The 27,665-nt window shown below is 41.1% G+C and overlaps 1 long non-coding RNA gene and 2 pseudogenes across 9 annotated transcripts; all 3 read left to right on the top strand.

Annotated features, from left to right (window-relative positions):
• The first annotated feature begins 5,176 nt into the window (after positions 1-5,176).
• Positions 5,177-9,772, top strand: LOC109772323 (uncharacterized; annotated as a pseudogene).
• LOC141020607 (uncharacterized) lies at positions 8,178-10,733 on the top strand (annotated as a pseudogene).
• A 5,198-nt stretch (positions 10,734-15,931) lies between these two features.
• Positions 15,932-23,114, top strand: LOC109772275 (uncharacterized). Of its 9 annotated transcripts, none has more exons than XR_012183057.1 (10): positions 15,932-18,390; positions 18,567-18,647; positions 18,830-18,916; positions 19,359-19,492; positions 19,703-19,801; positions 20,305-20,428; positions 20,513-20,695; positions 21,501-21,618; positions 21,782-21,898; positions 22,528-22,768. It is a non-coding gene; the product is annotated as an uncharacterized lncRNA (long non-coding RNA). The 9 variants fall into 9 exon arrangements; XR_012183053.1 differs by lacking the exon at positions 22,528-22,768 and adding an exon at positions 22,874-23,114 and having other exon boundaries at positions 16,676-18,390; positions 19,703-19,871; XR_012183056.1 differs by lacking the exon at positions 22,528-22,768 and adding an exon at positions 22,874-23,114 and having other exon boundaries at positions 18,214-18,390; positions 19,342-19,492; positions 19,703-19,871.
• Positions 23,115-27,665: the final 4,551 nt, after the last annotated feature.

Here is a 27,665-nt window from a genome sequence, read left to right as displayed (position 1 = left end):
AACATAACTGGGTGATTATAAAGATGCTCTACAGGTGTCTCCGAAGGTGTTTGTTGGGTTTGCATAGATCGAGATTAGGATTTGTCACTCCGTGTATCGGAGAGGTATCTCTGGCCCTCTCGGTAATGCACATCACTATAAGCCTTGCAAGCAATGTGACTAATGAGTTAGTTATGGGATGATACATACGGAACGAGTAAAGAGACTTGCCGGTAACGAGATTGAACTAGGTATGAGGATACCGACGATCAAATCTCGGGCAAGTAACATACCGATGACAAAGGGAACAACATCTGTTGCTATGCGGTTTGACCGATAAAGATCTTCTTAGAATATGTAGGAGCCAATATGAGCATCCAGGTTCCGCTATTGGTTATTGACCGGAGATATGTCTCGGTCATGTCTACATAGTTCTCGAACCCGTAGGGTCCGCACGCTTAACGTTCGATGACGATTTGTATTATGAGTTATGTGTTGGGGAACGCAGTATTTCAAAAAATTTCCTACGATCATGCAAGATCTATCAGGAGATGCATAGCAACGAGCGGGGAGAGTGTGTCCATGTACCCTCATAGACCGAAAGCGGAAGCGTTAAGTAACACGGTTGGTGTAGTCGAACGTCTTCGCGATCCAACCGATCAAGTGCCGAACGCACGGCACCTCCACGATCTGCACACGTTCAGCTCGGTGACGTCCCTTGTACTCTTGATCCAGCTAAGGCCGAGGGAGAGTTTCATCAGCATGATGGCGTGATGACGGTGATGATGAAGTTACCGACGCAGGGCTTCGTCTAAGCACTACAACGATATGACCGAGGTGGAAATCTGTGGAGGGGCACCGCACACGGCTAAGACAACTGTCAACTTGCGTGTTCTAGGGTGGCCCCCTGCCCCCGTATATAAAGGAGCAAGGGGGAGGCCGGCCGGCCCTCATATGGCGCGCCCCAAGTAGGATTCCTACTAGGAATCCTATTCCTAGTAGGTCTCCAACAAGGGAAGAGAGGGGGGAGGAACGAGAGGGAGAAAGGGAGAGGGAAAGAGGGGGGCGCCGCCCCCTCCTAGTCCAATTCGGACTCCTCAAGGGGGGCGGCCAGCCCTAGGGGCCCCTCCACTCTCTCTCACAAGGCCCATGTTGGCCCATTAGTTCCCCCGGGGGTTCCGATAACCCCCCGGCACTCCAATATTTATCCGGTGAGCCCCGAAACTCATCCGGTGTCCGCATAACATCGTCCAATATATCAATCTTTATGTCTCGACCATTTCGAGACTCCTCGTCATGTCCGTGATCACATCCGGGACTCCGAACTACCTTCGGTACATCAAAACACATAAACTCATAATACCGATCGTCATCGAGCGTTAAGCGTGCGGACCCTACGGGTTCGAGAACTATGTAGACATGACCGAGACTCATCTCCTGTCAATAACCAATAGCGGAACCTTGATGCTCATATTGGTTCCTACATATTCTACGAAGATCTTTATCGGTCAAACCGCACAACAACATACGTTGTTCCCTTTGTCATCGGTATGTTACTTGCCCGAGATTCGATCGTCGATATCTCAATACCTAGTTCAATCTCGTTACTGGAAAGTCTCTATACTCGTTCCGTAATGCATCATCCTGTAACTAACTCATTAGTCACATTGCTTGCAAGGCCTATAGTGATGTGCATTACCGAGAGGGCCCAGAGATACCTCTCCGACAATCGGGGTGACAAATCCTAATCTTGATCTATGCCAACTCAACAAACTCCATCGGAGACACCTGTAGAGCATCTTTATAATCACCCAGTTACGTTCTAACGTTTGATAGCACACTAAGTGTTCCTCTGGTATTCGGGAGTTGCATAATCTCATAGTCATAGGAACATGTATAAGTCATGAAGAAAGCAATAACAATAAACTAAACGATCATAGTGCTAACCTAACGAATGAGTCTTGTCAATCACATCATTCTCTAATGATGTGATTCCGTTAATCAAATGACAACTCATGTCTATGGCCAGGAAACTTAACCATCTTTGATTAACGAGCTAGTCAAGTAGAGGCATACTAGTGACACTCTGTTTGTCTATGTATTCACACATGTACTAAGTTTCCGGTTAATACAATTCTAGCATGAATAATAAATATTTATCATGATATAATGAAATATAAATAACAACTTTATTATTGCCTCTAGGGCATATTTCCTTCATTCTCCCACTTGCACTAGAGTCAATAATCCAGATTACACAGTAATGATTCTAACACCCATGGAGTCTTGGTGCTGATCATGTTTTTATCGTGAGAGAGGCTTAGTCAACGGGTCTGCAACATTCAGATCTGTATGTATCTTGCAAATCTCTATGTCTCCCTCCTTGACTTGATCGCGGATGGAATTGAAGCGTCTCTTGATGTGCTTCGTTCTCTTGTGAAATCTGGATTCCTTTGCCAAGGCAATTGCACCAGTATTGTCACAAAAGATTTTCATTGGACCCGATGCACTAGGTATGACACCTAGATCGGATATGAACTCCTTCATCCAGACTCCTTCATTTGCTGCTTCTGAAGCAGCTATGTACTCCGCTTCACACGTAGATCCCGCCACGACGCTCTGCTTGGTACTGCACCAACTGACAGCTCCACCATTCAATAAAAATACGTATCCGGTTTGTGACTTAGAGTCATCCGGATCAGTGTCAAAGCTTGCATCGATGTAACGGTTTACGACGAGCTCTTTGTCACCTCCTTAAATGAGAAACATATCCTTAGTCCTTTTCAGATATTTCAGGATGTTCTTGACCGCTGTCCAGTGATCCACTCCTGGATTACTTTGGTACCTCCCTGCTAAACTAATAGCAAGGCACACATCAGGTCTGGTACACAGCATTGCATACATGATAGAAACTATGACTGAAGCATAGGGAATGACTTTCATTTTCTCTCTATCTTCTACAGTGGTCGGGCATTGAGTCTGACTCAACTTCACACCTTGTAACACAGGCAAGAACCTTTTCTTTGCTTGATCCATTTTGAACTTCTTCAAAACTTTATCAAGGTATGTGCTTTGTGAAAGTCCAATTAAGTGTCTTGATCTATCTCTATAGATCTTGATGCCTAATATATAAGCAGCTTCACCGAGGTCTTTCATTGAAAAATTCTTATTCAAGTATCCTTTTATGCTATTCAGAAATTCAGTATCATTTCCGATCAACAATATGTCATCTACATATAATATCAGAAATGCTACAAAGCTCCCACTCACTTTTTTTATAAATACAAGCTTTTCCAAAAGTCTGTATAAAACCATATGCTTTGATCACACTGTCAAAGCGTATATTCCAACTCCGAGAGGCTTGCACCAGTCCATAAATGGATCGCTGGAGCTTGCACACTTTGTTAGCACCTTTTGGATCGACAAAATCTTCCGGTTGCATCATATACAACTCTTATTTAAGATATCCATTAAGGAATGCACTTTTGACATCCATTTGCCAAATTTCATAATCATAAAATGCGGCAATTGCTAACATGATTCGGACGGACTTAAGCATCGCTACGGGTGAGAAGGTCTCATCGTAGTCAACTCCTTGAACTTGTCGAAAACCTTTTGCAACAATTCGAGCTTTGTAGACAGTAACATTACCGTTAGCGTCAGTCTTCTTCTCGAACGCGGAGGTGCCGTACGTTCGGTGCTTGGATCGGTTGGATCGCGAAGACGTTCGACTACATCAACCGTGTTACTAAATGCTTCCGCTTTTGGTCTACGAGGGTACGTGGACACACTCTCCCCGCTCGTTGCTATGCTTCTCCTAGATAGATCTTGCATGATCGTAGGATTTTTTTTTAAATACTACGTTCCCCAACAATTCTACACTCGCGGAAGGGCACGACGAGACTGGAAGGAATGAATGCAGCGGAGGAGGCTACATTTCGACGAGGGGTTTGGGGGAGGAGATGCCCGAAGTGAGATGAACGCACCTCACTTCAGAAGTGTACTTGTTGTGGCCAACTTCTATTTGGCGCCCTCAACACTAGTTATAAGCTTACCGACAAACCAGTGCACACCCTCTCCATCCTGGGCTCGACCCTTTTAATTTTGTTTTCCATTTTTTTCTTATAAAATTCAAAAATTGTGGGCGAGTTAAGAATCAAACTCCAAATCTCCTGGTTTATTTCTAACAACAATAACCACCCGGGACAGATCACCCGTTGTGCCTATTTCTACTTCTTTTTTCTTCTTCTTGTGCACATTTCTGGTTCTGGTTCTGCAGGGTTTTCTCAGTGTTTTTCTTTTTGTTTTTTCATGCACAATTTTCGGTTGTTTTTCTATTTTTGTTTCAATCTCTTTTTTCATTTTCTTCATGAACTTTCTTTTGAATTTGTTCGCTTTTTTAATTGTGAGCTTTTCAGAAATTCATGAAACATTTTTTCAATCCGCAAACTTTTTGCAAATTTATGAACATTTTCAAAACTCGTGAACTTTTTTCAAATTCATGAACTTTTTAAATTTTGAATTCGGAATCAATTTCCAAATTCGTAAATTTTTTTGAAAGTCATGATTTTTTTTCAATTTTTTTGCAAAGCAATTAATTTTCCTTAAATTTGTGAACCTTCTCCAAATTTCGTGATTTTTTTCCCAAATTATGACCTTTCTTTTCGTTTTTGTGAATAACAAACATTTTTCAAATTCATGCAGTTTTTTCAACTTCATGAACCTTTTTGAATTGATGATCTGTTTTCAAAACCTGTGAAAAAAATTTCAATTCATGATTTTTTCAAAATCAATGATTATTTTTCAAATTAGCAAACTTTTTTCATATTAGCAATTTTATTTTCAAAATCTATGAACGTTTTCATTTTTACAATATTTTTCCAAATTCACAAACTTTTCTCAAATGGATGAACTCTTTTAAAAATAAGTAAACTATTTTTGGTTTCACAATTGTTTTAAACTGTATTAAAACTAGCCGGTTTTTTTTCCTACCAGACCAGCAACACACACACACACAAAAAGAACTAACAGGCGAAGCATGAGGCCGAACGAGCGAGAGCGGGCGAAGCGAGCGAGAAACAGAGCGAAGTTGGGCCGGGTACCTCTGCTCGCTGTGTGCCTGTTCCTCTCGCGAACGGCCCAGGTTACACGTAAGTTTGGCCCGCTCCATGTGTACCCATCGTGCTCCCCTGAACGAGACGGACACGGACCGGGAAACGCTCCCGTGTCTCTCTCTTACATAGGCGGCGGAACGGGACGGCCGCCCAGATCGCCGCCGCCGCGTTCGACGAGGGAGCCGGGGCACTGCAAGCCGGCCTATAGAATATAGAGAGACTGGTTCGGGGATGTTCGGGGATGCGGGCTAGCGGCGCGGCAAAGGTGGGGCGGACGCGCATCTCTACGACGACCCGGACGCCGCCGCCATCCTAGCGCTCCTCGATTCCCGCTTCGACGGCGAGCAGGTCGACGCTCAAGCGCCTCCTCGCCCTCATCTCGCGGGGATTCTGCGTCGCCCACCTCTCTTCCCGCAGGTCCCGCGTCCTCGTCTCGTCTCATCTCATCTCGCGTTTGCATCACAATCTTGTTATAGTTTCTTAGTTGTTTGTATGCATTGGGCATAGGATTGGAATAATATGAACATCTTAGAGCATCTCTAGCAGATTTACTAAACTTTAATCCCTATAATTAACATTTGGTTCATGCAATTCATTGAACACTTTGCCCGCAAGCACGCCGTACACACACATTGAGCTAAATCCACCGCACACACATTGAATTTGATAAATTCATCATGCATACATTGCAAAAAAAAAAGACCATTGGCAGCTTTCCATTATGAACTGAACCCAACTAATTCAAACCATCATATAGATTCCGACGAAATAAACCATTGACATGGTTGCTGCCGTTGTCCGTACCCCACAAATCAAACCCAACCCAAGTCAAAAGCTAGTGTCTCTAGTTCCTCATCAAATCTACATGAAATTTATACATATACATACTACACAGCTGGCTCCCACCCGTCATCCTCTCCATTTTCTCTCTCTCGCCGCCAAGTGAGCCTTAGCTGCTGAGTACTGCTATGCGGTCCATGCGATTTAGCGATATGTTTAGGAAGCAGTGGAAGAAAATAGCCCGCCTAGGCGAAGCTTAACCGTACTAGGATGTAGGCAACAAGAAAACGCCTAGCAATTCCTTTATCCTCGGTAGGAAGTTTAGATCTCCATATAATGAGCTCCAATATTATTACGGGCTTATAAGGATGGCTAGTAGAGTTTGTTAATAATTCTGGCAAATATATTTGTGTAGGTGATCAATAGTATCCATAGTTTGATTCTGCTATATGACGTAATGTTTTATTCAATGTCTCGTGGAACTGGCCCCTGTCCGCTAGATGCAACAAATGACAATAGTTTCTGTGGTTCCTTTTTAACATGCAAAAAGCCGTAACACACTGCATTGATGATTGTCTATCGGCACAGAGCCAAATATTTGATTCTCATGTAGTACATAGATGATGTGATTTCCAGTAATATTTTCAGTCAGCTCTGAATGTTATTAGTTTGTTACTTATGTACTGGCATTATTGTCCTGTTTTATGTTGTCCACATGAAGGTTGTTCTTCTCACTCAACAGATCTGCAGCTATCAGTAATATAATGAGTTGTTGTTTTATTTCCAGGCCATGGTTCTTCCATCCCACCCTTATCTTCTCAAGGAAACACACATCAGTATTATTCATATGGTGGTGGATACCAGCGTGGTAGTACCACAAAAAAGATTGATATCCCAAATGGAAGGTATGCTACTTGGGAGTTTACTCATTTGGTTTCTGCATTCTTGCAGTTGATACAAGGTTGCATGAGTGCAGTTTTTTTGCTCTGCTAACTTAATTTTCGTAACTTCTTTTAGATTGGTTTATCATTGGAAAAGCTGGAGAAACTATACAGCATATCCAACTTCAGTCAGGGGCAAAGATCCAAGTAACAAGGGACATGGATGTTCAACCCAGGTCATAGACAAGATTGGTTGATCTTTCGGGCACTCCTGACCAGATAAGCACAGCTGAACAGTTGATAAGTGATGTTCTTGTAGAGGTACTGTGATATCTTTTTTATGGTTAGGACTTCACATTTAGTTGTGCATCCATTTACTCAACCATACTTGTCATGTGACCTGCAGGCTGATGCTGGCTCATCTGGCACTATCTCTAATTGGAGGTACAATGCACCTCAACCTAGTGCTGAGCAATCTAGATGCAAATTGCTAAGGTAAACTGGCTGCTTTCTAGAACTGGGTTTGTTTGTCAGACTTTGAAAATCATACCACGCCCCAGGTTTCTTGTAAGCTTCCCAGTTGATATTATTTCACGGACTTCAGTTTCTTTGGTGGTGAAAAACCTTGCCTATTAATTCCATGTCTAACTATTTTTTTGGTGAGACTATAAAAGCCATGCACGCCAAATCTGGAGCTTGTATACAGGTTTGCGAAAATTCTTATTGCAAAGTCTAGCATAAATTTGCTGGCTGAACCTGGCCTAACTTACCATTGAATTTCCTTAATAACTTAGCACTGCGTGATGCGTTTTGTTGTTGCATTTTTCCATTTTTCTTATGATTTACCAAGTAAATTAAAATCCAAGTTCTAATTTTGCTCAACTAGAAGTAGAACTCATGCTCCTTTCATCTTCATAATTATCCGTTTAATTATTCTCCTTTTTCTCCTTGTTAGTTAGTATATTATATTTTGTATCATCTTCATCATTACCACTGGTAATAACAATAGTAATATTTGATTTGTCCTAAAAAATCCTTCTGCAGGTCATTCCTTTGCATTTGCCTCCTGGTGATACTTCAACTGAAAGAACACTGTATATTCATGGTACTGCAGAGCGAATTGAAATAGCAAAGCAGCTTGAGTGAGGTTACCAGTGAGGTCAGCTTTCTTTCTCTTTTCACGCCACCTCCTAACTGCTGCAGCTATTTGTTATTTATCAGTGTTGTTAAAATCATGTGGGTTTAATTATCATTTTTTTATGTTACTGTATTTTTTGTCTCGATTTATATTTCTCTACTTGACCTTCCTTTTCGATTGCTTGCTTTTGAAACTCCTCTTTAGTTATGATATACCCTATATTCTTGTCAAATGTACATGTCCAAAACATTATCTCAACGGGTTGTCTTGTAAAACAAGGTTGTCATGGAGCAACAGCAGTATGGCTTTGACATGATTGTATACTTTATATAATCATACTTGTAATTTGTGCAATCTCTTTGTTATTAGCTGCTATGCTCTGTGTAGTCTCTGATGAAGATACTAGAAATATTTGAACAATCACAGTTAAATACTGGCAAATCCATACTTCCATTGGGAGGTTTATATACCCTATCACAACGTCTTCACTACATATCATAGCGGTGCTTGTGGTGTTATCCATATATCCCAGGCTATACTGTCTGTTGATCATTATCTTGACATAAGGCCAAATTAGTGTCAGTAACTAGTTCTGAGGGCTGCACACATCAATCCTGGTGGCAGATTTGTTACTACCTAATGTTAATATACTTGATTGATGCTGATGGATGAAAGATAAAATTATAAACTACTCCCTCTGTTTCGGTATAGAAGTCCCATGTGTACCATTGGAGTATACCATTAGAATATAATACATACATCCAGGAACATGCCTGGTCTTTCTATATCGAAACAGAAAGAACTAGTTTGAATTTTGGGTTATATGATTGGATTTCATATACCTGGTCTTGTCCTGTCAAATTTACGTTTGCTATTTCTATACATCTTTGGGGATAGTTGGTTTAAACCTCTATGCAGGTGATCAGTCTGCACACTTCAATGATGGATCATGCACTGTGGTAGCTGGTATTTAGGCTATTGATATTTTTGCTCACTCAGGGGATAATTCTTGATTCTTAATTTTCAGCCCATTCTATCTGTTGCTAACACCACCCTGTGAGAGCAACATGTAACAAATAAGAATGTTACTGTTTATTGACTAGGCAAGAAAGTTTGTATGTGCTATGTATAGTTTGGAAAGATTATGCAGTATATCTCGCATGAATCTATCTTTGGTTTTTTCGTATATATTTTCTCCCTCTGTTGACTTTTCTTGTTACCATGACCAAAACTTCCTTAAAACTTTGCTTAAATATTTCCTTTGACATTCTTCTGTTCACCTATAATATATTTTTTGGAGAGACTTGCCGAAAGAACTGCTGTTTTGTATGTTGTGTCATTTAGCAATATAAGTAGATGTTGCACATAATTATGGATCACTCTGTCACCATCCATTATTGCTGATTTATCAACATCTACAAACTGGAAGGCAATCTTTTATTGCTATATTCAATATATACGTGTGTTTATCTAGCTGCCCAATCTTCATTAACTCCCATAGTTTTGCACATGGTAGACGCTAGATGGGCAGCACTAATGTTGCTTGAGAATCTTGCTCGGTGAGTTGATCCCTCCATTTTTCTTGGTGGTTCTGGAATTTCTATATATTACATTGCTTTGTTTTTGGATATGTTTTGTCTGGTTTGCACTTGTTCTGCATGGTACATTGTATGTTGTGTTCTATACATATTCTGATGTGCAAACTATATTTTTGCAGAATCATGCCAGAAATCCAACAGGGCTACCACCCTCCTCGTCCTCGGGCAAAGGGTGCGCCTGATGCACCAGTAACACTACAGCCTGTTTACATGCAGCCTGGAGCTTATCCTGGTGCACCACCATAGTATGGCCAGCAACCTTATGGCAGAGCATCCCCCCTGGCACTGGCTATGACTACTATAACCAACAAAAGCAACCCCAAGAGCAACAGTATGCCACTGGAACCGCTGCACCTCCTGATGCTAGCAGCTACGATTACAGCCAGTCTGCTACTCATGCTTCACAAGGGTATGGTGATTCTACATACTCTCAGTAGAGTGGCGGGCAGCAAGCTTATGATTACTCTGGTTATCAGACCCAAGGGATGTCTTACTCGCAGCAGCCTGGATATGATTAGCAGAACTATGGGGCATCTGGCTATGGGGCATCAGCTGCTAACTCAACTCAGGATGGTGGTACTGCATCGAGCTATGGTGGTCCAAGCGGCACTGGTCAAGCATCTTCAGGGCAGCAAGCTTCAACTCCAGCCACTCGAGGCCAACCGAGTTATCCTAATCAACCACCTATACTGCTGCTGTTGCATCAAGCTACACGGCGCAAGGTTCTGCCCCCTCAATTTGGATACGCTGCTCCACACAGCCTAGCTATGATATGCAGCCACCACCACAGGCCACGTATGGCCAGGGTGCTTATGGGTAGCCTCCGCATGCTCAGAAGCCGCCTTCATCTGCTCCGTATGGACAGGCACCACCTACTCAGGCTGGTTATGGGCAGTATGGATACAGTCAGCCAGGCTATGGTGCACCACCGCCTTCCCTGGTGCACCCACTGCTAGCCAGCCAGGCTATGGCCACTAGCAGTCATATTGTGATCGTTATGCTACTGGTACCTATGGGCTGCCTACAACGTATTCTACTGAAGTTACAACACCTGACGCGTCCCAGGACCAATCCACCTCCGGACCTGCGCCTTACCACAACAACTGCCATTCCTGCTCCTGTTAATAGTCCCCCCCCCCCCCCCCCCCCCCCAAAAAAAAACCCTCTTCGAATTAGGTACCTGCTCCTGCTTCAACTGCAATCTGGTTTCCTTGGCTCCGCCACTTGAAGTAATATCCTCTAGTTTATCCATATTATCCTATTTGTTATTGCTTGATCTTTATATATTGCTTGATTATCCTGGTTTTGCTGCTCATGTGTGGCTTGTGTGATCCCCCAATGCAGGTTTAAATCGGCATGTAAGTGAAGGCGTATTTCTCCTTCACGCCTTAGACGTTGACCCCCCTCCCCCTGGTGTAGTACTGTTTAATCAGGCAGACCCGTTCTGGCTCACAATACCATTTCTCTTTTTCTAAAATCCAGGGTACTTCCAAAATTCATCTAAAATTTCCCTCTTTCCAATGATACTACTCCTATAAATTTTGGAGCCCTTTGCACATATTGTTTATTGATTGTGTGTTAATTTTATTTTTCCATTTAGTAGAAATCATCATCTTTTGAAAGATTCAAGGACGTTCGAGGAGTGACCAAAACCATTGAAGACTTTGCTGAGCGAGGCAAGCAACCTACTTTGATCATGTTGAACCCATATTTGCATTACACTTACAATTATTTTTCATGCATAAAGTATTGTTTACTAGTATTGCTATGTTTAGTAAATTAGCTAGGGTTTAACTACCCTATGTCCTTGATATTAACACCCCTTTGACATTCTTATGCTAAGTAAATTAGCTAGGGTTTAGCTATGCTCTATATGCTTGGTATTGACACCCTCCTTTGACATTCTTAATACCCCTCCTTTCTAACCATGTAGTGGTCAAATAAACGTGGGTTGTATGTGCAAGTTTAATAGTAATGCTTAGCCATGCTAGTCGCATAAATCATAGGACTTGGGAAGAATCTTTATTACTCATAAATGTTTTACAAAAACCCAAGGGTGTCACTAATGCCCATGGGATGATTCTGAAAATAAGGTTTTACAAAATGGAGATGAAGTGGAGATTTAGTTAGGTGATTGTGATCTTGACGAGTATAGTCAAAGATGTCAGTGGATTATGAAAATTTATGTATAGTAAATGAGCATGGTGGTTATTATATTGGCGGATAAATGGATCTTTAATAAACTTGAAGCAATTTGGATTTAGTTAGGCGATTATGATCTTGAACCAAATTTCATGGTGGATTACGAGATTTTGATGCATTTATTTAGTTCATTGTGATCTTGAGGAGATAGTCAAAGATGTTTGGTGGATTAATTAACCTTGGACAATTTGGATTTAGTTAGGTGATTGTGATATTGAACCGTATTTCATGATGGATTATGAGATTTTAGGTGGATTTAGTTACGTGATTTAATCTTGAGAAGAAAGTCTAAAATGTTTGGTTGATTATGAGAGTTTAGGTATGTAGATGAGCATGGTGATTATTATATTGGTGGATAAATAGATTTTAATTTTGTTTGGAACATTTTGTATTTAGTTAAGTGATTGTGATCTTAAGCCAAATTTCACTGTGGATTATCAGGTGTTGCTTGGATTTAGTTAGGTGGTGTGATCTTGATGAGCTAGTAAAAGATGTTTTGGTGGATTATGTGAATTTAGGTCTAGTAGGTGAGTATGGTGTTAATTATATCGGTTAAGTAAGTAAATTTTAATAAACTAGAGAAAATTTGGATTTAGTTAGGCGATTGTGATCTTGAACCAAATTTCATGGTGGATTACGAGATTTTAGATAGATTTAGTCAGTTGATTGTGATCTTGAGGAGATACTCAAAGATATTTGATGGATTAATTAACCTTGAACAGTTTGAATTTAGTTAGGCTACTTCGATATTGAGCCGAATTTCACGATGATTTATGTGATTTTAGGTGGATTTAGTTAAGTTATTATGCTCTTGAGAATATGGTCAAAGATGTTCAGTGGATGTTAAGATTTTAGGTCTAGTACGTGAGCATGGTGACTATTATATTAGTGGATAAACAGACCTTTAATTTAGTTTGAAACAATTTGAATTTAGTTAGATGATTGTGATATTTTAAGCAAATTCACGGTGGATTTTGATGTTTGGGTTAGATTTAGTTAGGTGATTGTGATCCTCGCGAGATAATCAAAGATGTTCGATGGATTATGTGAGAATTTATGTCTAGTAAGTGAGCATGGTGGTTATTATATTGGTGGATAAATGGATTTTTAGTAAATTTCGAGTAATTTGGATTAGTTAGGCGATTGTGATTTTGAATCAAATTTCATGGTGAATTACGAGATTTTAAATTAATTTAATTAGTTGATTGAGATCTTGAGGAGATAGTCCAAGATGTTCGGTTGATTAATTAATCTTTTATTGACACAGTACAGACGCGAGTGCTCATATAAACGCGCATACACTTACCCTTATGAACGCACACACGCACACCCTATCCTTATGAGCACCTTTGAGAGACTGAGTTGGCATATCATCTTGAGATTTTACAAAGTTACCGTAGGCGTCTCGTAGTCGACAGGAACAATTTGGATTTAGTTCGATGATTGAACCAAATTTCTCGGTGATTTATTTGATTTTAGATGGATTTATTTAGGTGATTGTGCCTTGAGAAGATAGTCAATGTTCGTTGGATTATGAGATTTTAGTTATGGAAATGAGCATGATATTTATTACATTGGTAGATAAACATATATTTGAGTTAGTTTGGATCAATTTGGATTTAGGTATGTGATTATGATCTTTTAACCAAAATTTTACGGTGGATTATGAGGTTTTTGTTAGATTTAGTTAGGTGATTGAGATCTTGACGAGCTAGTAAAATATGTTCGGTAGATTATGTGAATTTAGGTCTAGTAGGTGAGCATGTTGGTTATTATATTGGTGGATAAATGGATTTTTAGCAAACTTGGAAAAGATTGGCTTTAGTTAGGCGATTGTGATCTTGAACCAAATTTTATGGTGAATTATGAGATTTTTTATGGATTAGTTAGTTGATTGTGATCTTGAGGAGATAGTCAAAGATATTCTATGAATTATTTAATCATATACAGTTTGGATTTAGTTAGGTGATTGTTATATTGAGCTAAATTTCTCTGTGATTTATGAGACTTTAGTTGGATTTAGTTAGGTGATTGTGTCTTGATGAGAAGATAATCAAAGATGTTTGGTGGATTATGAGATTTTAGGTCTAATAACTGAGCATGGTGATTATTATATTGGTGGATAAACAAATATTTAATTTAGTTTGAAACAATTTGGTTTAGTTCGGTGATTGTGATCTTTTAACCAAATTTTAGGGCGGATTATAAGGTTTTGGTTGGATTTAGTTAGGTGATTTTGATTTTGACAAGCTAGTAAAAGATGTTAAGTGGATTATGTGAATTTAGATCTACTAGGTGAGCATGTTGATTATTATATTGGTTGATAGAGATGAGAGCCCACAAGTGAGTCAAGGCAATGATGCCACTACTGAAAATAATTGGTAAACAAGGCAACAGAGAAGAGACCGGGGTAGTGGCAGCAGATGGACTTTGATCCAGCATCCCACGTGCCTGTGCACTCTCCATTCCCCGCTGATCCGGCTTGCTGTCCTTGTCCTGTTTGCGGATTTTGTGTCACGCACTTGATTAAGCATCCCACGTTCTCCTAATGTGCGCCCTTGGCCTTGACGATAGATAGCGCCGTGTTCTCGGGCGTGTCCCGTGGGTAAAATTCAGGTATGCGTCGATTGTCTGAGCTCTTGCTCGCCATTGGTGGTGCTTGAGCGTGCGGTCATGGTGTTGCCCAGCAAGGGAACACGGGAGTGGGATCAAGACAGCACACATAGCAACCCGTCACCAGGCAACGGACACCCGTCCACACTTATAGGGAGTGAAGGTGGACACAAAGGTGGATGTTGAGATCCATAGCAGTCTCAAAAGTGTGCTCATTAGTAAGACCAACACGAGCAAGAAGATCGTGGATATACTCCTCTTAGGAAATAAAGAAGCCATTAGAGGTAGAAGAAACCTCAATCTCAAGGAAGTAGCAACTTCTTTAGTAAACATGAAGCAATTTGGATTTAGTTAGGGCATTGTGATATTGAACCAAATTTCATGTTGGATTACGAGATTTTAGATGGGTGTAGTCAGTTGATTGTGATCTTGAGGAGATAGTCAAAGATATTTGATGGATTAATTAACCTTGACCAATTTGAATTTAGTTAGGCTATTATGATATTGAGCCAAATTTCACGATGATTTATGTGATATTAGGTGGATTTAAATAAGTTATTATGATCTTGAGAAGATAGTCAAAGATGTTCGGTGGATGTTAAGATTTTAGGTCTAGTACGTGAGCATGGTGACTATTATATTAGTGGATAAACAGACGTTTAATTTATAGATGATTGTGGTCTTTTAATTTAGTTAGATGGTTGTGATCTTTTAAGCAAATTCACGGTGGATTTTGATGTTTGGGTTAGATTTAGTTAGGTGATTATGATCCTCACGAGATAGTCAAAGATGTTTGATGGATTATGTGAGAATTTATGTCTAGTAAGTGAGCATGGTGTTTATTATATTGGTGGATAAATAGATTTTTAGTAAACTTGGAGCAATTTGGATTTAGTTAGGCGATTGTGATTTTGGACCAAATTTAATGGTGAATTACGAGATTTTAAATGGATTGAATTAGTTGATTGAGATCTTGAGGAGATAGTCCAAGATGTTTGGTTGATTAATAAATCTTTTTTAACACGGTACATACGCAAGTGCTCATATAAGCGTGCATACACTCACCCCTATGAACGCACGCACGCACACTTCGAGAGACTGAGCCGACATATCATCTCTAGATTGTACGAAGTCACCATAGGCGTCTCGTAGTCGACAGAAACAATTTGGATTTAGTTCGGTGATTGAACCAAATTTCTCGGTGATTTATTTCATTTTAGGTGGATTTAGTTAGGTGATTGTGTCTTGAGAAGATAGTCAATGTTCATTGGATTATGAGATTTTAGTTATGGAAATGAGCACAGTGATTATTATATTGGTAGATATATAGATATTTGATTTAGTTTGGATCAATGTGGATTTAGGTAGGTGATTATGATCTTTTAACCAAAAGTTTACGATGGATTATGAGGTTTTTGTTGGATTTAGTTAGGTGATTGGGATCTTGACGAGCTAGTAAAAGTTGTTTGGTAGATTATGTGAATTTAGGTCTAGTAGGTGAGCATGTTGGTTATTATATTTGTGGATAAATGGATTTTTAGCAAACTTGGAAAAAATTGGATATAGTTAGGCGATTGTGATCTTGAACCAAATTTTATGATAGATTATGAGATTTCTTATGGATTAGTTAGTTGATTGTGATCTTGAGGAGATAGTCAAAGATATTCTGTGTATTAATTAATCCTATACAATTTGGATTTAGTTAGGTGATTGTGATATTGAGCTAAATTTCTCTGTGATTTATGAGATTTTAGTTGGATTTAGTTAGGTGATTGTGTCTTATGAAGATAATCAAAGATGGTTGGTGGATTATGAGATTTTAGGTCTAATAACTGAGCATGGTGATTATTATATTGGCGGATAAACAAATATTTAATTTAGTTTGAAACAATTTGGATTTAGTTTGGTGATTGTGATCTTTTAACCTAATTTTACGGTGGATTATAAGGTGATTGTGATTTTGACAAGCTAGTAAAAGATGCTCGGTGGATTATGTGAATTTAGGTCTAGTAGGTGAGCATGTTGATTATTATATTGGTTGATAGAGATGAGGGCCACACAAGTGAGTCAAGGCGATGATACCACCACTGAAAATAACTGGTAAACAAGGCAACAGAGGAGAGACTGGGGGTAGTGGCAGCAGATGGACTTTGATCCAGCATCCCACATGCCTGTGCACTCTCCGTTCCCCGCTGATCCGGCTTGGTGTCATTGTCCTGTTTGCGGATTTTGTGTCACGCACTTGATTAAGCATCCCACGTTCTCCTAATGCGCGCCCTTGGCCTTGACGATAGGTAGCGCCGTGTTCTCGGGCGTGTCCCGTGGGTAAAATTCAGGTATGCGTCGATTGTCTGAGCTCTTGCTCCCATTGGTGGTGCTTGAGCGTGCGGTCATGGTGTCGCCCAGCAAGGGAACACGGGATGTGGGATCAAGACAGCACACATAGCAACCCGTCACCAGGCAACGGACGCCCGTCCGGACTTACAGGGAGTGGAGGTGGACACAAAGGTGGATGTTGAGCTTCATAGCAGTCTCAATAGTGTGCCCACCAGTAAGAGCAACATGAGCAAGAAGATCCTGGATATACTCCTCTTAGGAAATAAAGAAGCCATTAGGGGTAGAAGAAACCTCAATCTCAAGGAAGTAGCGATTTCTTTAGTAAATATGGAGCCATTTGGATTTAGTTAGTCGATTGTGATCTTGAACAAATTTCATGGTGAATTACGAGATTTTTCAATGGATTTAGTTGATTGTGATCTTGAGGAGATGGTCAAAGATGTTCGGTGTATTAATTAATCTTGAACAATATGGATTTAGTCAGGTGATTGTGATACTGGACCAAATTTCTCTGTGATTTATGAGATTTTAGTTGGATTTAGTTAGGTGATTGTGTCTTGAGATGATAATAAAAAATATTTTATGGATCATGAGATTTTAGGTCTAGTAGATGAGCATGGTGGTTATTATATTGGTGGATAAACAAATCTTTGATTTAGTTTGGAACAATTTTCAACCAAATTCACGGTGGATTTTGAGGTTTTGTTGGATTTAGTTAGGTGACTGTGATCTCAACGAGTTAATCAAAGATGTTTGGTGAATCATGTTAGTTTAGATCTAGTAAGTGAGCATGGTGGTTATTATATTGATGGATAAATGGGTCTTTAGTAAACATGGAGCAATTTGGATGTAGTTAGGTGATTTTGATCTTGAACAAATTTCACGGTGGATTACGAGATTTTCAATAGATTTAGTTAGTAGATTGTGATCTTCGGAAGATGTCAAAGATGTTCTGTGGATTAATTAATGTTAAACAATTTGGATTTAGTTAGATGATTGCAATATTGAACCAAATTTCTCTGTGGTTGAGATTTTAGTTGGATTTAGTTAGGTGATTGTGTCTTGAGATGATAATCAAAGATGTTTGATGGATTATGAGATTTTAGGTCTAGTAGATGAGCATGGTGGTTACTATATTGGTGGATGAACAGATATTTAATTTAGTTTGGAACAATTTGGATTTCGTTAGGTGATTGTGATCTTGAACCAAATTTTATGGTGGATTATGAGAGTTTTGATGGATTAGTTAGTTGATTGTGATCTTGAGGAGATAGTCAAAGATGTTTGGTGTATTAATTAATCTTGAACAATTTGGATTTAGTTAGGTGATTGTGATATTGAACCAAATTTCTCTGTGATTTATGAGATTTTAGTTGGATTTAGTTAGGAGATTGTCTCTTAAGAAAGTAGTGAAACATGTTGGTGGATTATGAGATTTAGGTCTAATAGTTGAGCATGATGATTATTATATTGATGGATAAATGAATCTTTAATAAATTTGGAACAATTTGGATTTAGTTAGCGGACTGTGATCTTTAACCAAATTTTATGGCCATGCTCCGCCTCTTCCTCGAGGAGCTTGTGCAGTGCGGTGGTGCGGCGGCTCGTGCGGCGTGCGGTGGCCTCAGAAGATGGGCGTTGACACCTGCAGCTTGTGCACAATGATGACTCCATGTATCTCCTGCGCCCCGCAACCCTCTCCTTCCCGGCATAGGAGGAGCAGGAGCAAGGATGCCGAGGTGGTTCAGGTTTGCCTCCACCTCCGCTCTTCCCCCTGCTCGCACTCTTGTCTCCTTTTTTTGTTTCATTCTGCAGCTTCATTCAAGCATTTTAAATTGCTAGGTATTCCAGGTAGTTAGCTTATCTATGGACTACACCTACATTGGTTGTTAGAACTCTGATACTAATTTATGTTGTTGCATAGGTGAATGGTGCTTTAGCTTCAATGACCAATTTTATTGCTGAATATTTTTCCCATTGAAAGTGTCAAAGAATATACAACTTGGTATGGAGAAGTTTTCTTATGGGGAAATAAAGATTCTTTTATGCAGAACTATTAGGGCTCCCGCAGCTGTATCAGTCGGTTTTTGTTCTCAGATTTTTACTTTGCTTTTTTTTGGCAAAAAAATTGGATGTATGAATCTGAGATCTGGACCTCAAGTTCACTGCTTTTCTTTTCATCTGCAGTCGCAAGGAAGAGTAGGAAGATCAGTCAGAGAGGGTTTCACATACCCCTTCTACACTGACAAGTCTTTGCTTTTCAGGATTGCCATGGTGAGCTCCTGCTGTAATGCTTTAATTTTCTTTTGTGTTGTCACTTTGTTAAACTTTGTTCTCTTATTCTGATGCTATGATTTGTGGCTAGATGAGATTTGTGGTGAAAAGTCTCCTTTATTTTGTTTACCTACAGATCTTGAATGCACGATTGATAATTTTGCTGGATAGGTTAGAAATCTAAATAATAGACATTTTAAACGATGTAGTTGGTAAACTTGGAAAGCCAAGAAAAATATATAGCTTACTTACAGTGTTGTTTGATCCATCGCTCTGCGACAGGCTCACTGATGGACTTGAAGTATGCCTAATCTTGGACTGCATTTATTGCCTGTTGTTGGTGTGTTTCTTTCATTCTATATTTAGGGGGTTCTAAGCTATTGAATTAGGAAGCATACAGTTTATCTGTTTGAGACCCGCTTCAGTCTGTTGGCTACTGCAGGGAGCTTTGGATGGCGGTCTTGATATTGCGCACAGTGACAAGAGATTGCTGGCTTCAAGAAGGATAAGAAGCAGCTGGGCGGTGAGATTTACCGCAAATACATCTATGAAGGTCATGTTGCTGACTACATGAAGGTGAGTTGGATCCATTGCCCTCGTGGTATTATAACGCCATTTCGTCATTCCCTAGGGCTATCGTTGTTGTATGCATGAATTCTTTCTGGAAGATATATCTAGGCCAGATTCACCCATATAAATAAAGTATCCTAAAGCAGCGTACTTTGTTCTTATTTCTGAAGCAGCTTACTGAATCTCGTTTTAACTTCTGCCCTACCCTTATTTCAGTCAATAGCTGATGAGGAATCTAAGAAGTACCAATCTCACTTCAGTGAGTACATCAAGAAGAATATTGCGGCCGATGACATGGAAGCACTGTACAAGAAGGTTCACGCTACCATTCGTGCTTATCCTACCATGGCAAAATCAACGAAGGAACCTCCAAAGACGCACAAGAGTTAGATATATCTTGCTTTTTATTAAAGTCAAACAACTGATAATAAAGTTTATCAATATGTAGTAATGTGTATAAATGTTTTCTCATACTCATGTAGTCCGTTCATTCCTAAACTATATGTTCTTCTTTTGTTAAAACCTTGAAATATTAAGATGTTAGGGTAAATAAATTCCTTCAGAATCAATAATAGAAATGTTTTGCTATGCAACAAGATACAGTTGTATGCAAAAAATAATCTTGTCTTATATAGAGTTATATATCAAAACTATGGATTTTCTATGCACTTCTTGTAATCATTAATGTTCATTGTCTTTGTTCGGATTTTGTTGGGCACCTGCGGCAACGCGCTGTCAGACACGACAGACGCTGCCAGGTCTGCGTCGACATCATGCTCACGGAGCCTGGTCTCCGCGTTGTGTTCTCCATCTTGCAGTGCATGATGAACTACACGCTAAAGTTCAGCTGAAGTTCCCCTGTTATCTTCTACTACAAGAGTTCTGTCGATTTGTACTACTTGGCTGCAAATGTATGCCGTTTGCATCACCATACGGATAGTGGTAAGAATGCAGTAGCAAATCCAATAGTAGGTAATCATGATAGTATTTCACCACCGGTAATCTTGCTGTCTTTTATGGTTGCAGGTTTGTTCTTCTGGCATTATTGATGGTTCTCATCATAGCCATACTGAATGATGGCAAGTGGCATCTCTGAATTTATCATATGAATTATGACTTTATGAGCTTGCTTGGCTACTGACCTGCTGTGTGGGAAGGGCATCCTTTTACCAGAGCTATATTGATTTTAATATGCTCCATTTCCTTCAGGTCTTTTATCGCTCCATCCTTGATTTATCTGAGTCCAGTGGGGTTGCTCGTGAATTACAGAATTTAGGCTTACAGTAGGATGAACTTCCTTGAGAATCAATAATAGAAAAGTTTTGGTTAAGAGCAATTTCCAACGCCAGAGAGAAAATTTACTTCACTGGTTAAGAGGAATCCATCTCACGTTTTCTTGTGTTGTGCCTTTCTCAAAGTAAAAAATGCAAAAGTCGCAGAGAGAAATTACTGTATTAGTTAAGACAACTAATTTGCATACAATGGTAGCAATGCACAAGCAGCGTCAGTGTTAGCGTGTACTTATTTCAGAGATGATTGGAGTAACTGTTGACCGGTTCAGCAGCCACCATCTAATCGAATCACAATTAATAGACTAGTAGGCAGAGATATTGGAGGGCTACTTTCAGATCAATTCATGACTATACGTATGGTATGAGCTATTCCTATCGCCGCGAACTTGTTGAACACGGCAATACTGGTGAACAAAAGCACAAGTGTGTGTGCAGTGCGAGCTAAGATAGCCGGTTAATCATTCAGCATTATGCATGGTATTCAGTCATGATTGTCAAGTGTCAAGTTCAGTTTTAAAAGCTGAACCCTTAAGTGTTAAGTTTAGGTAACAGGGGCTGTGGAGTAACTGTAGCTGGATCAAATCCTGAATGTCAAGTTCAGAATATGATACTCAATACACGTCAAAAAATATGATACTCAATTATCATGACAAAATTTACTACTTTGGAATGTGTGGGTGTGCTGGTTTCGACTAGTTGATCTAATCATCTTGAATTGACAGGGTTTCTGAATATACTCGCAAGTCGCAACCATGGCCTTACAGTGCTACACGCCTCTGCTGAAGCCCCAACTGGCCCAAGTCTCGGTCAACCCTTCCATTAACACGATACAGATTCCAGGTTTGCTTTGCCTCACACGAATATGCTCGTTCCATGACATCTCGCTGGAATATGTACCGGATAACATGTGTTGAGGTGTGGATGCACTGGCTAGCGATTAGTTAATCTAATACTCTTCTGATAATTATCTTCTCTGAATATACACAAAATTATTGCCTTGCAGAGTCAGTGCTCCGCCCCTCTGCTGAAGCCCTTACTGGCCCAAGTCTCGGCCAGCCCTTCTCTAAATCGATGCAGATTGCAGATTTGCCTTGCACCAATATGCTCCTTGCATAAGCTAGTAATCTCTGGCCATATTTCATTTTTTATCCTACTTGCATCATGCCTGATGACTTTTTTTGTGCCACCAATTTTAGTGTATGTTCGAGGTGTAGCAGATTTTACGGATCTTTTTTGTGTGTCATTGCTTCATCAAATGGGAATTTAAGTAATGGGAGATTCGTCAAATGGAAATTTAAACCAATTTATGATTTGGTGAGGAATCTATATATATTAGTGTGTGTTGTTACGTTGAGCTCTAAATAACGGGGAGCACACAAAATTACATTCAATCCAAATAGGGCTGGTGTTTGCATCTGTATTCTGTAGTTCTGTATGTTGAATTCAAATAAACTGCTTCTTTTTGGGTGTTCATTTTCGTCTTAATAATGGTGATTGTTATTCACTTGGAATCATCATGTAAACCTAGCTGGACATGGTCAAACTATAATTTTCCATGTTTCAAAATATTATATGGTTTAGTACTTTGTTCTGAGAGTCTTTCTTCCCAGAATGGATTTTTTCCCAGTATTCTCCTAAATCTTTTTGGTGTCTTGATGTGATCTGGTCATCATGCATGAACTGTATTGAATTCTTGTAAGGAAGCATTTGAATGTTACTTGTCCTGGTCTAATTATCTGCAATCCACAGGTTATGGAACTGCACTTGCATTGGTAGCAGGAATGACCTTGCTTGGGCGACCTTCTCTGTTATGATATTGTTGTCTAAGTTAAAAAAACCTGAATCTGCTCCATGGTTTTGTTATGTTGGATGTGCCCCAAGAAGCTTCTTTCTTTTGATTTTTGTTGTCAATATATTCTGTGGATGCTCCTCATACTCATTATGAAACGTTCTTCATAACTATGGCGAATCACATGAAGTTCAAATGTTAGCATAGCTACTAAGTTGTATGTTCGGCAATGACACAATGCATAGGTCAAGTGTTAGTTTTCTGAAACTATTGTACTGTGAACTGATGCTAACTTCCTCACTGTAGTTTGGCCAACATCGAGCTGCGGTACCTGGAGTTGATGTGGAGGAAAAGACCTTAGCAAGACTATTGACCGTCGCCTTGCAACTCAATTTCTTCAGAAGTGTCTTGGCCTAAGATATGACAACTTGAGAATTCAGATTTTCTGTAGCGCAGAACCCATTAGCTCCTATCTTTGTGCTAGCTAAACTTGAACTTAAGTTGTAGTGTTGTAGTCAAATTATTTATGTACTGAATTTTTGTTCTTTTATGTGCATTGGCGTGTCAATTTCTGTTCTTGTTTTCCTGCAAAATAATAATAATCTGTTCTTGTTTCTCTGGAGCATCGATGATCGATCATATCGACAGTTTCGGAGACCGCACATCACCTTGACCTCATGATCTGATGGCTGTCCATTGATTGGAACTACTGGACAAAAAAAATGATCTATCTAATTTACCTCTTCCTGGTACTGGTAGTACCATTCAGGGACAATGGCAGATAATTAACAAAATCCCTTGATAAGCCAAGAACAATGTGCTAGGAACTTAGATTAATGTGCAAGTTCGAGAGAACAGATAACCAAGCAAATGTGTGCAGAATTAATCTAAAATGCCCCACAAAAAATCGATCTAAAGTTGTCCAAAATAAAAAACAATTCTGGTAACAAGGAAACCATTCTATCTGCCGGATGGGATCCGGATAGCTTATAGCTGGCCAAACGGGCCGGCCCGGCACGGCACAGCACGGCCCATCCTAATCGTGCCTGGCACGGCCCGGCCCGTCGAGGCATGATTATTATACGGGCTGTGCCATGCCAGCCCGCGTGCTGCAGCCTGCAGCCTAGGCACGGCCCATATGCTAATCGGGCCGGCCCACAGGCACGCTAGGCCTGCTAATCTGCCACCTAATTTGCGCACTGGGCGTTTTTAGCCTATTTTTACCTGTTGGGCCACATTAGGATACATAAAAAAAGATAATCGGGCTGTGCCGTGCCGGCTCGCGTGCTCGGCCTTCAGGCCCAGGCACCCTGGCGTGCCGCGTGCCGGGCCTGGCCCGTTTAGCACGTGCCGTGCCGTGCCTGGCCCGTGCCGTGCCGGCCGTGCTACCGGGCCGGCCTAGCTATCTCGGCCCGTTTGGCCACCTATAGGATAGCTTACTGATGGGATTTGAAAGCAAACAAAAATGCTTCTCTGCAGATGAGCACGCTACGCTACAAGCTGCAAACCGATGCAAAATCCTACAATGACCCAGCCACTCAAGGCACCTAGGTTAGTAACTTGGCTCGCAACTAGGTTACGGGGTCTGCAAGGACCTAGTCCGACGTCACGGAACGCGGCCCGGTGTTGCATGTCACGCCACTCCTTAGTCACTGTGCTGCAGGACGACGTGTTGCCACCACCATGGCTGACGTAATGCAGGAGGCGCTCACGTGTGTCCGCGAGCGCATGGGAGGGGAGGGGGGCTTCTTCTTCATGGTGACCAGGTGCCGACGTGGCGGTGGTGGTGGCGTGCTCTCCTTGCCGTGCCAGAGGCATCCAACGGCCCAACGTGTTGTGCGGCTCCTTCTTGACGTAGCGTTCGATTTGGACTTCGCAGTTGTGACCGGGGGGGGGGGGGGGGGCTTCCCCACCCCCTTTTCTCCCTGACCACAAATCACATTTCCCCTATTTCCTCCTTCCTTCTTTCCTTCGTAACCTATAACCGCTTCCTCGCTCTCGCCGTCTCGCATCCTACCGCCGGGGTCGCCCTGGTCTTCTTCAAAGACCTTTCCAGCGGTTCCTCCTCCGGCGACGACTCCTTCACCACCTGGGTATGCCTCTCTTCTCTCTCTTGGGCAATGACTTGGAATGAAGGATTTACCCGGCGGTCGATTTGAGTCATTTCTTCCTTTTGTAGCTCCCTAGGACCATCAGTGGCAACGAATGGAGCGGGGTGGCTGAATATCTATCTACTCGTTGTCACCATCAATCTCCATGCGTGAAGCTAGTTGCGTTTGAATCTGTGGACAGTGGGAGGAAGTTTCTGGCATGTGCAGAGAAGGTTAGACCCTCTTTCGTTGTTACAAATCATTTTTTAGATGTGATTCAGACACTGACGCGGTCCCAACCCATTCATACCACACCTTCAACCAAACGCATCCTAAGAGAGTGTCACAGTTTGTACCTAGTATCTAAAATTGGTGCCATCTCATCAGCGGTGCCATTAGAAAATTATTTGGCACCGCTTCAGCAGTTTGTGCAGCCAACTTTGGTCCACACATCCGAGCAGCCAAGCAGTAAAAATACTAAATCTTTATGGCACGAAGGAATTGGGCATCGGAGCAACTAGGTGCTCCAGAGTCCGGGTCCCTGATTTTTTTTCTGCTGCATCGGCTCGCCAGTGCAAGGCACCGGTGCGAGATGTAGCAACAGTTGTCTCTACACCAGTTTTGGCATACATAGTGGACGGCCTTAGTGCTATTAGTTCTATGTTACTAAATTTGTGCATATACACACCTGTCAGTATCAATTTTCTGTCATCCAAACACTGTCGCTATGCTGTTGCAGTTATATTTACCTTCCTCATAAAATGTTCAGTTTGTTATTTATTGTACATGAGTAAGAAATTGTAGCGTCGTTGTAGTTAATTATAGCTTCTGATGTTCCAGAATTTGGTTGTTGTCTCAGTAGCAATTAATTCATTTGCACATTGATCTTTTTGAGAAGATATGTCGTAATTAAAATGTTTCTTCAGTTTTTCAAAATAAGCATTGGTGATTTTCTATGTTGCTATAAATCATTTCCCCTACAATTGTTACTGATCTAGTTTTAAATATTATAGGATGAACGGAAGTGTTCTTACTTGGAGTGGGTTGATCAAGAGTGGCCACAGTCTTTGAAGATGTGCCTAGCGAAGCTCTGGAGCATGTATGAGGAAGAGAACAGATGTAGGCTTAGAGAAAGTGTTGTCAACGCTGAAGAATATTTGAAGATGCGGGATAAATAGAGGAAGGTGGATAATGAGCTCAGATTTTTTAAATCAGACTTTGCTAAGATGGTGTTGCCGAAGGAGGAGGCACTTTCCCAGTTGGCCAGTGCAAAACAGGTTCTTACTGAACTGAAAGCAGAGGTGGAAAAGACGAGCCTGGATGATCTCGATTAGGGAAATGAATTTATTGTTCTAATATTGTTCTTATGAAGCTGAACTAGCTATATGTTGTACTGTGCTGTTTTCATGTAGCTATCGTATTGTGATGTTATAATATATTTATGTGCCTGATATGAAATTGGCAAACAACTGTTCGATATGAAATGTGAATTTGCGTAATACTGGAATTATTAATTGTAAACTAATAAACCTGCTAAATGTGTCATGGAACTTTGCAAACGGTTCTAGCAGTAAAAGCGCTTGTGATGGATAGCCCAATGCCACACAATTTTCTTCATCAAATCGTGTGTGATGTAGTTCATAAAAGCAAATAGTTAACCAAGGTAGAGCGTGTGCGATAGTTACACCTTTCACACACGAGCCTACACATAAAACTGTGTGGGATGTACATACGAACGGAAACTTTTTCCCTGGATTGACTGTGTGGGATGTACATAAGAACGGAAACGTATTCCTTGGATTAACTGTGTGTGATATACATACGAACGAAAACGTTTTCCCTGGATTGACTGTGTGGGATATACATAAGAACGGAAACGTATTCCTTGGATTGACTGTGTTGTTGGGAAACGTAGCATGCAAATTCAAAAAAATTCTACGCTCACGCGAGTTCTATCTAGGAGATGCATAGCAAGGTGAGGGGGAGAGTGTGTCCACGTATCCTCGTAGACCGAAAGCGGAAGTGTTTGATAACGCGGTTGAAGTCGAACTTCTTCTCGTTCTAGGCGATCAAGCACCGAACGTACGACACCTCCGAGTTCTGCACACGTTCAGCTCGATGACGTCCCTCGAACTCTTGATCCAGCAAAGTGTCGAGGGAGAGTTCCGTCAGCATGATGGCATGGTGACGGTGATGGTGAAGTGATCCGCGCAGGGCTTCGCCTAAGCACTACGTGAATATGACCGGACGCGTAAACTGTGGAGGAGGGTGCCGCACACAGCTAACAATGTTTGTTGTGTGTTCTAGCGGCGCCCTCCCCTCATATATATATTTTGGAGGGGAGGAGAGGCAGCCAAGGGGGCACCCCAAGTAGGAGGAATCCTACTTGGGGTCCTCCCAATTCGGCCTCCCCCCTTTCCTATTCCTATTCAGAGTAGGAAGGGAAGAGGCGGAAGGGGGAATCCTATTCCCTTTTTCCTTTCCTTCTCCAATTTGGCCAGCCCATATGGGGGGGGGAGGGCACACCAGCCCCTTTGTGGCTGGTGTGTTTCCCCTCTTGGCCTATTAGGCCCATATAGCTTGCCGGGGTTGCCCGGAACCCCTTCCGGTGACCCGATACGTACCCGGTACCCCCAGAACACTTCCGGTGTCCGAATACTATCGTACTATATATGAATCTTTACCTCTCGATCATTTCGAGACTCCTCGTCATGTCCGTGATCTCATCCGGGACTCCGAACAAAATTCTGTCACCAAATCACATAACTCATATAATACAAAATCGTCATCGAACGTTAAGCGTGCGGACCCTACGGGTTCGAGAACTATGTAGACATGACCGAGACACCTCTTCGGTCACCAATAGCGGAGCCTGGATGCTCATATTGGTTACTACATATTCTACGAAGATCTTTATCGGTCAAACCACAGTGACAACATACGTTATTCCCTTTGTCATCGGTATGTTACTTGCCTGAGATTCGATCGTCACTATCTTCATACCTAGT

This window comes from Aegilops tauschii, chromosome 5 (genome assembly GCF_002575655.3).
Source record: "Aegilops tauschii subsp. strangulata cultivar AL8/78 chromosome 5, Aet v6.0, whole genome shotgun sequence".
Lineage (NCBI taxonomy): Eukaryota > Viridiplantae > Streptophyta > Magnoliopsida > Poales > Poaceae > Aegilops > Aegilops tauschii.
Note: the sequence above shows the minus strand (reverse complement) of the source record. Positions and strands in the feature narration are given on the sequence as shown.